Source organism: Clinocottus analis, unplaced genomic scaffold (assembly GCF_023055335.1).
Source record: "Clinocottus analis isolate CAN_PGR_092001 unplaced genomic scaffold, fCliAna1.0.p SCAF_18, whole genome shotgun sequence".
Classification (NCBI taxonomy): Eukaryota; Metazoa; Chordata; class Actinopteri; order Perciformes; family Cottidae; genus Clinocottus; species Clinocottus analis.
Window position 1 is genome coordinate 452,659 of NW_027175909.1, and position 10,420 is coordinate 463,078.

A 10,420-nucleotide genomic window follows, 5' to 3' on the forward strand; every position below is an offset into this window, starting at 1 on the left:
TCCGCTCCCTCTCGGGTCAGCAGGCAGCGTTGCCGTGTGGACGCAGGTTCGTCCCACAAGGGAACGTCTGGTCACCACCGCTCCATTGAGACAAGTTGAGGTGCAGCCGGTGGAGCCATCTCATTCAGTGCGTTTACATGATGGTATTATTTTGAATTTTGCTTTAGTCGGACTATGCTCTCTTTCGGGGCAACTGCTGTTATCTTAATATACATGGCAGTGAATAAACAAATCATTGGCCGAATGCATGTCATATCCGATACGATAGAGAACCCCGCTAGCTTCTGTGGTTGTCGGGGAGCTAGTGGGGAGCAAACAGGGAACTAGCAGCAGCGCTAGCTGGCTACAGCAGGGAGCTAGCAGAGACACCCACCGAAGGTACTATCGGCTCGTAACCCGACTTTTACGTTTGTTTGTTTCTGCCGGCCGTGACAACTTATCGTCTCTTTCGACTTCCGGGTCACGACCTGGGAGGGAGGGAGGGAGGGAGGAGGGAGGGAGGAGGGAGGGAAGGAAGGAGGGAAGGAGGGAGGGACGGAGGGAGGGAGGAGGGACAGAGGAGGGAGGGAGGAGGGAGGCATGGAGGAGGCGGCGGGATCTTGAGCATGCGCACAAACGCATTGTCCAGTTCCGATCCGATTCAGCGTTTACATGCAGCGTTATTCGAATTATCAATCGAGTCGAATCGAGTTATCCAGGGGTGTTAATCGGATCGTAGTCGGACCGCAGTTATTCGAATAAAGGTGTTTACATGAACGGGATAATTTGATTTTAGTCGGACTAAGCCAGTAATTCGAATCCATGTAACCGCTCTGATTCTTTATCGCTGAAGGCAGGATTCAGCTGGACGGGTGGACAGTCCATCTCCGAGCTCACAAAGAGACAGACAACAATCCACCCTCACATTCACACCTCCGTGACATTTAGAGGCTCCAGTGGCGGGGCGGGGCTTTTCTACCTGCAAGTTCACTCCCGTCTGAGTCATCCTCTCATCAGCTGTTAAACGGTCCCTGAGGTGAAAAGCAGGTCCATAATGAGGCTAGAAGGCCTCTGCATGTAGTTTAAGCTGCTAATTTGAACTTTGTGATTGTGTTTAGTCCAGCAGAGAAGGCTTACCAGGCCCTGACGCCCACTGAGAGCATCCAATTAACCTGATCTGCATGTCTTTGGTCTCTGGGAGGGAGCCGGAGAACCCGGAGGGAACCCACACTGCCACGAGGAGAACATGCAGACTCCCCACAGGAGGAAGGAACCGGCCCTCTGGCTGCGAGGCCACAGCGATATCCTCTACACCGCCGTGCAGACGCTTTAGTGTTGTATGGACAACAAAGTACAGCAGAGACTTCTGGGAAAGTCATAAATTATGGTCATAATCCAGTATACTGAACAAAAAGGACAAGCGATAAATCAGGGGTTCAGCGTTATTAAAATGAATCCCGAGGGGAACATGAATGTCAATAAAATGTTGCCTGCTGCTTTGCGCTCGAGGAAAACTGCCAGTGATCCCCGAGGCCGTTAAAATGTATCTTAAGGACTTTGAATATTTATAGAAAATGTGAAGATAATCCATCCACCAGTCAATATAGTTCGCTCTGGATTAGACGTTTCCGACTGGCTCCACAGGAAAGTCCTGAAGGATCATCCTCTGGGGAGCATGACTGCGTCTGTGTCTTTCCGTCCAATCGCTTTGAGTTATTTTTATGCAAACCAAAGGACATGGACAGAGGAAGGACTCTGCACAAGGACTCACTTCACGTTTAAACTGTAGTGTCACTTTGAGGGAAATACAGAAACATTCCACAATCCTAAAAAGAACTAAAGGAACAAATACAAGTTTTCATATTCACAGGTTTCAGAAACCTGCAAGTTTTAATCTTCAACACTTGCACCAAAATCGATTGAATTCAAATTACAGTCTCGGTTCATTTTATTTCAGTTGACTCAAGTCTGTCATATTTGTATTTGCACAAATCCCAAGCACCCTCTTATTTGCTGAGGCAGCAATGATTCTGCAGTATTTGCCTTGTGACGACACATTCACAAAACCAATAAAGCGATGGAACAGAAGAGATCAAACTTCTCAAAGGCAAACACGTGATGATGTGAATGTCAGAGAGAAGAAGAAGCAGATATGAGCGGCAGCAGAGCGCTACTGCCTCCACCGGGAGCAGACACATCAAAGTGTATTTCATTTCATGCAACCTTTCATGAACATATATTTTTCCATCTAAAGTAGCATTTAATTATGATGTTTAATGACAGTTTAATAAATCCTTTGTAAAAACAAATGTTTCCAGTATTCTTGCAGAATGAAGCCGTATAGCTGCAGTCATTTACTGGGGCTATGGATTATGGAAAATCCTTCCAGTAAATGTTAACATTAATAAGTCAATAACCAGAGGAGTTTTTTAAAGGGCAGTTGAGACTGCGAGCAATTAAAATATGAAATTATGAAGAAAATGAACAGACTGAGACAGAGCTGAGGAGCTTGTGATGTCTGTTTACAACCTCAGGGGACCAAGTGGAACATGATTTATGTTTGTGCCATTGTTATGTCTTCTGATCCAAACATCTAACAACATAGTGTATAAGTGTATATATACAGAGGTATACATACATATATACATACATACATACATACATACATACATACATACATACATACATACATACATACATACATACATACATATATACATAAGAGTAAAGGAATTATACAATGACCATACCTGCCGGACAGAAAGCTCAACATGGCACACACACCCACACACACACACACACACACACACACACACACACACACACACACACACACACACACACACACACACACACACACACACACACACATGCATATTAGTGTGACAGATACCTGCTAATGAAGCCTCCCACTGCCATGTAGGAACATTACATTTGATTCCATCTTATTAGTGACATTACACATGTTTATACTTCTATACAACCAGAGGAGTCGCCCCTGGTGGTCAGGAGAGAGAATGCAGCTTTAACACATGAAGCATAGACTTCTATACAACCAGAGGAGTCGCCCCCTGTTGGTCAGGAGAGAGAATGCAGCTTTAACACATGAAGCATAGACTTCTATACAACCAGACTTATTTTTGCAACCAAAGGAGTCACTACATGATGTCCATCAGAAATGATTAAAGTTCTTCCTCTAAGTGAAGGAGCATCATAGAAACATCTACAAAGCCAGTGAGAGCCGCTCGGATCTGTCAGAAACAATTTGGCTAATTCATATGGAATTTCAACTTTACACTTGACCTGACACACTTGTTGACATTTCCACGAGCTTCACCGGCCCAATGTGCATGTTGAGATGTCACCATGAAGCGTACAGTAAGTGAAGTGAAATGGCTCTTTCTTATGATGCACACCTTGCATGCCATGCAACCGAATAATGCATAATCCTGACAGAGTGAAGCTCTGTCGGCACAGATGAAGTTATGTACAGTAAAAAGGAAGGATGAAAATAACTGTGTGTGTGTGTGCGTGTGTGTAACAAATAATATTCTGCAACTCCTAATGCACAGCCTGCTTCACATTCTGTGGATGAGTTATTTCTAACATTCAGATGTTGGAAAGAGTGGAAGGAGTTGTTGCTCATATTCAGCAGCACCTCCTCCAGCTTCCAGGCCTGAGACACAACACGTGTCTCCCCACAGACAGACACACAAGTGATGGTAACAGTGTTGAACTTTAACACCTCGGTTTCAGTGCCAGACTTCCATGAGGGTTGTGTTGCGCCGGGTCAATGGCTGTGTTAAACACTGCCAATTCAACATTTTTTGAGACAATTATTCTTAATGGAGTCTCAGGATCAAAGTCCTCGGTTTTCCCCAGCAACCCGTCTGCTGCTGGCCAATCAGGTGATCCTCCAGAGTTCAGAGGATTCAAGTCTAACTTTTAACCCCTGGGAGGTGGAAAATGATACACAGTGTGTTGTGAAGGTCCAACCCTGTGTGTGTGTGTGTGTGTGTGTGTGTGTGTGTGTGTGTGTGTCTCACTACTACAGCGTTTTGATGTGTGTTGATGCAGTTGCCTGTCAATATGCCAGCTGCGATAATCCTTTAAACAGATTAGGATTAATGGCCCTCGGGCCTCACTGAACGCTCCATTCGGAGAGATGAATATTTATGAATGACTGTACATTAAAATGATCGGTTAGCGTTGCTCATGTGAGAGCGTCGGGGTCAGAACTTCTTTACGTTTCTTCATCAGCCAGCGGTGCAGCGATGAAGTGTTTGTTTCATCGCATGTTTTTTATTTGTGAATGAAGTGAATGACATCATTTTGTATTCTTTTTTTTGTGTGCTTATTATCAATATTCAAAAACATGCTCCGACAAACAGATGAATGAAATAGATGTTAAATTGCTCCTTGAACATATTAACATACTATCTGTAGGCAGCGCTGGAAAGCAACCTAGTACATTTACTACTAGGAAAACATTGTACTATTTACTATTTACATGTCTTAAAGTGAGTAGTTGAGTAGTAGTTACTGGCCACTGTTTTTAATAAGCTTTTATATTAAGATCGGCACAATAATCTATACATTATATTACAGCAACATTATATTACTGCTGCATTGCAGCTCACAGAACACTGACTGCAGCATGTCTGTTGGTCTGATCACAGAATCCAATCAATACAATAATTAATTGGTCAAAAGCTAACTGTATTATTTCTTTACCTCCTTCATAAAGCTCGTGTCTGACCTTCAGAAGACGCTGCTTCAACTTTAATGGACGAGCTGTAGACTGCAGAGAGTGAATCAAGAGATCAAATAAATATGATAAACTTTTGGATTTATAGAATAAGTAACTTTCTTACCTTCATTTGGTGCAACAGTGCTGCCTTTTGCTTTAATCAGGTTTTCATATCTTTGTGGTTATGAACGCTCTTTGCTGCTGCATCGCTGCTGGAGTCAGTCTTCAGTAGCATCTCTGCTCTCATGAAGCGTCACGCAAATACAATTCAAAGACCACCACGGGCGCTTGCATTGATGATTTCCCTTCCAGCCTCATATTAAACCCGGCTTCTGAACACGTTGTGATTGCAAATTGAGTCAGAAGTTCACAGCTTCCAAACTGTTTGAAATTCAACTCCCACTGTTCCTGAGATAACATCAACGGTTCAGCCACGACGGTGGCCGTCAGCTGCAGGACGGGCGTGTCTCCAGATCTCATGCAGCTGTATCCTCCATCTCACACACGGGTTTGAGAAGCCGTTAGCTTCATGTATGTTCTGGATTTAAAGCTCTTGATTTCTAAACAGTTGCTGCATTTACTGCACCGACGTAAAGAATGAAGACTCAGCAGGGAGACGTCTGCAGGACCCTGACTGTATGGAAACTGTGTGTGTGTGTGTGTGTGTGTGTGTGTGTGTGTGTGTGTGTGTGTGTGTGGGTGACAAATCCAAGGCCAGAGAGAGATGTTGTGGAGACGAGCAGCAGGATGAAAACAGGAGCTCATTACTGCAGGATAATGAATCCTGATGTCAGACCTACGTGAGCGCTGCTGTTCCTGTAGAGACCCGGCATCTCTGTATTTCTTTGACAATGACCAGTCAAACTCCTTCCTCGTTGCGTTCCCTCACCTGAGACAGTGTTTGCATACACACACACCCACAGGAAGAGCCAGCTGTGTGCTGTGTTGTGAGAGCAACTTGTATAAATATAATAAATGAAGCTGTGTTTTTGGGCATGATCTGACGCTGTTTGTCACAGCATCACTCTGATTAAGATATATGTAGGGTTTCTCACACTGTTGTTGCATTAATTACATCAGCCAGGGAGGTTATTGTTTGTGTTTGGTTTGTTTATTCAGCGTCAGACACACAAATAAACTCAATTCATTATAGTGTTTGAGTTCCTCCACAGTATTTAATCTCACACATGATTGACAGAATCCCCCAGTGTTGCTTCTTTAAAAAAAAAAAAATCTTTTCCTCTGTAGAACAAATGTTGTTGTGCAACTATGCATGGTGTTTTTATGATTGTCATTTCAACACAGCAGCAAGGATGAAGACTTTGTGGAGAAAGGAGCATCGTCTGCTCAGCGATCGCTGAGTGTTTTAAACGCTGGACATTTGGAGCCGAGGGAGTAAAACACATGAACACAGGAAGCGTCCCACCGGGAGATCTCCGTGTGTTCCACAAACTACGGTGGAAATAATGAGTTTACACCTGCGGTTGAATTAGTAGCTATTAGCTGCATTACAGTGACACAGCGTTCACACTGACACTACGCGTTCTCATGAAGGACCTGCTGGTCCTGACTTCAGGGTCACCCGTCGCCACAGAAGAGTCATGAACTGCTTCCAACGAGCTGCGCCGCTGCTGGAATGAAGAGAGAGAACTCTGTGGTGCAGTCGGACAGACGTCAGCTGCCGTCACAGCTCATAGAGAACCGGTTACTTCCTGTTGGTTCTGGTCTGTAGGCGACTTGTATTCCACTCACCGCATGCTGGTTCATTGTTTGTGATTATTAATACTTATTCATGTAGAAGAGTGTGTGTATCTGCATCCGTTGTTCTTTTCATGTCTGCATGTGAAATACATTACTACTGGTTTTGATGTGTGTTGTGTAAATAATCTTTATTATTATTATCAACAACATAAGATATTTGTTTGGATTAAACATGAGCCTAATACTCAACAATCCAGCATTAAGTATTACAACTACACATAAAATAATAATGTTCTACAACACGTGGTGTTTGCTGTCAGATCTAAGAGCCAATCAGCTCTCTGATGTGGCGACAGGCGTTTCCCATCATGCACTGGGCCACGCAGTCGGTGGAGAGCCGCTGCAGCGCCTCGCTCTCGTGAGATTATGGTCGACCACGTGTGCGTGACGTCAGAGCAAGACAGGATCAAGTCAGACACAAATCTACCCAGCATGCATTGTGCACCGATCAGCGGTGATGGATTCTGATCATGGCTGACTCGTCTTCATCCAACACATAAAATGTCGTTCAGATACTTTCCTGGTTCCCAGAGGATGCAACCTCAACGATCCCCTGAACAAAAACTTACAATTTATGTAATACTTGGTCTGCAAAAAGACATATTCCCATCAGCCTCAGCTGCACTTTGCGTTCCATGCTAATTAGTAAATGTGTGCGTGCTGAAATGCTGAACTCACATCACACCAGTTAAACTGAGCACGTTAATATTTGTATTGTCAACATTCGGGCATGCTGACGTTAGCGTTTTGCTGCTCTTAGTCTTGTTTTATGAAGTGAGCGTGGGCCAATGAGAGTAGTTGAAGTCATGATGTTTCTTGGATGAGACACACTCGTCAGCATTTCTAAAGGTACATAATCAGAAGGTCACATGAAGCTATAAAATGTGAGCTCAGCAGACCACAAGTCAAGCTCCGCCCACATCGCAGCTCCATCAGCAGCCTCTCAAACCAGAACAATCAGCTGATGGATCAGCATTCAATCGGCAAATTGTCATTTTAGGCGCCTATTTAAACTGCTCCAGCGGCCCAACCGCCTGCAGCCGCCTCCACCCTGGCCCCGCCTCTTCCTTAATCAACGTCATTATGTTGTCATTCATGCTGCCTTTGTTCGGGACCCTCTGGGGTTTTCCATGTAAGCACATTGAAGGGGAGCTCCTCAGAGCCGTTTACATATATTTAACTGCAAAATGAAATACAATCGTTCTATGACTCGTGGTCCTGCAACACAACTTGGTTAGGTTGAGTGAAAGATGGTTTGGCTTCAAATAAGTGTGTTTGTTACCTTACTTAAGTTACGGGCATGACTTAAAATAAGTCACCTGAGAGCAGCAGCCTCCTGGGTGAAAGTAAATGACTTGAAGCTCTGTTTTAGTCCTCCAACTTCTCAAAGAGCTTTAACACCAGGTCCTGATTCACTGATGCTACCGTGCAAGGTTGCCCTCACTCATCAGGACAAACTAACATTAACACACTCTGCCCAGGGACACATCACCATGGGGTAGCGAGGCCGGGGATTGAACCCCCGGCCGAAGGAGGTGCCTGCTCACCGCAGTCACCTGATAGTCTGGTGACTATGCATCCATCTCCACCGACCTCCTCTCCAGGTGGAAACCACAGAATATGATTACAAATCATTTGCGATATGTCGAGAAAATCTAAAGTAATCCAGAGAAAATGTGTTTCCCTCGAAACTCGAATCACAATGCAGTTATGGAAATGTTTTTATCGGGAGCCCAGGATGCTTTTTGAAGCTATTCTTTAACACGGCTGACATGTCCTTCACTCTGGAGAAAACATGGACAGAAAAAGACGTGTAGCATATCATCATTATATCTTCATTTGTCAACTTTACTGTTTCTCTTTTCTACTCTTTTCTTCTTTCCATTCCTGGTTGTGGTTGTAAGTTGAGACCATTGCCTTGACAGCAGTGTCATTTTGTGACACCCTCAGTGTGAATCTGAGCTCCCTCGCCAAAATAAAAGTCTCCCAAAAGCCAATTTAGAACACAGCACATGCCACTGTGGGGGTTGTCTGGACTAGCATGTGACCGCGTGCTGCAGGAACATGCTGCTGTAGGGCATGTGGATGTGTTAGCCGCTAGCCGCTGCCTCCACATTACCAGCTCCAGCCTCATGCTGCACTTGTGGCGATGTCTCGATCTCTTTCTCATCGTCTTCTGCGTTAGAAAACAATCTAGCACCGTGAACTGATCTCTTCTCTTCCATTGGGCGGCACAGAACAGCATTCATCATGTGTGACATAATCTCGTTGGAAACAATCGGCAAACTCGCGGTGTAATTAGCACGCTGCTGTTCACCTCTGTTAACTTTAAATTACATATAATGGCCGGCACTGTGTTTTGTCTTTAAGACAAATAGTTGCTCTTTGCCTTGAGTTGCACAAGGACCCCGGGCAACCTCGTTTACAACATCCAAAGATGTTTGCATGTATATGCATCTCTTTGAATTCCTGCCATAGCACTGCTACTTGGAAATCACTTTAGCCCTGCGTTGCTATGGCAATTCAGCTCCACTGAGCCGGTGAAGGATCGGCTGTATACGAGTGTGTGCAGTTGTACCAAAGCAAAAGGGACAAAAGCGTGATTACTGAAATGACTAAAGAGCTAATCTGTAAAATGTTGCCAGGTTTTTTTGTTTTTTGCACAAGTTCTTGGCACTGCGCTGCTCTTTACTTTGCAGCAGTTATTTGTGGGTGTTTTTTCAGGTGACTCATGATGGTGGATTAATGGAGACCTTGGAACCACAGCCCTGCAGCAGTGGGGAGGATGCATTAATCTCTCAGCATGAAAGCCTCTTGAGCTGGTAAGTGTTGGTAAGATGCAGGTTGGGATCGATGTGAGCGAGCGGGACCTCTCCTCATGGCTGATGTCAGATGGAGAACTCGTCACATGTTACCCTCAAACAAAACCTGAACTCAGAAAAGTGCCATTGTTGTTGCTTCTGGGCTAACCGGAAGGGATCCCAATGCTGAGGATGTTCTTGCTTTGACAACGAGCTTCTTCACACCAAATGTGTGAGCTTCATTTAATTATCTCTGCCAGACGTGTGGGGAGATTGTGTGTCTGGAAGTGTGTGCGTCTATCTTATTTATTGTTATGCTCCTTTATAACTGTGTGCTGAAGGATGTCTCATGGTCGCAGTGATTCACTGTTTCATAACATTATTGACTGCTCCCTCCTCTTACCAACGAGGGCTTCAGGAGCAGAAGGCCTTTCCAGTATCACGTCTACCTCGTCGGTTTCAGGTCACAGCTTTTGTCGTGGCTCGAAAAGCAACATCTGTAGAAATGTTTGGTCATTTTGAACCACAGCATCTGCAGATTAATTATACTTGATATGTTATAATCCCCTGTGTTATGAGCCCTGTGTGGCTTGCTGACACGACTGTTGGACAGTACTGGTGCTTTAGATCAGACTCATTGTATATCCTTCAATATCAAACCAAAAAAGGAAAGAAACAAAGGGTTTAATGAACTCCAACCAGCAGCTCTGCTAAAGCTCTCAATCTCAGGGCTCTGAGGCAGAGGAGACTCCAGGAAGTTATGGACCAGAAACATCATTTTCATAACCCTGTCTAAGACAACCTATTGTTTTTCTGCACTGCTTTTTGTAGAACTTGAACACATTTGATACAACATTGATGTCAACATCCGATTGTTATGTAAAATGAAATATCTTATGAGGTGAGTCCATAACCATCTATGGACAACGTGGAGACCAGCGCGTCAGACGGGAATCCATTATTCCTGATAATGGACACGATGAAGAACATTATCTTGCTCACATCATCGTCACTCACCAAATAATATCTGAACATTTTCACAAATTGTTTTGCTGGTAACCCTGAGGGTTTGACACTATGTGGAACAATCCTCGCCAAAAGTTGCATGCTTTTAACAATGTGATTTGCT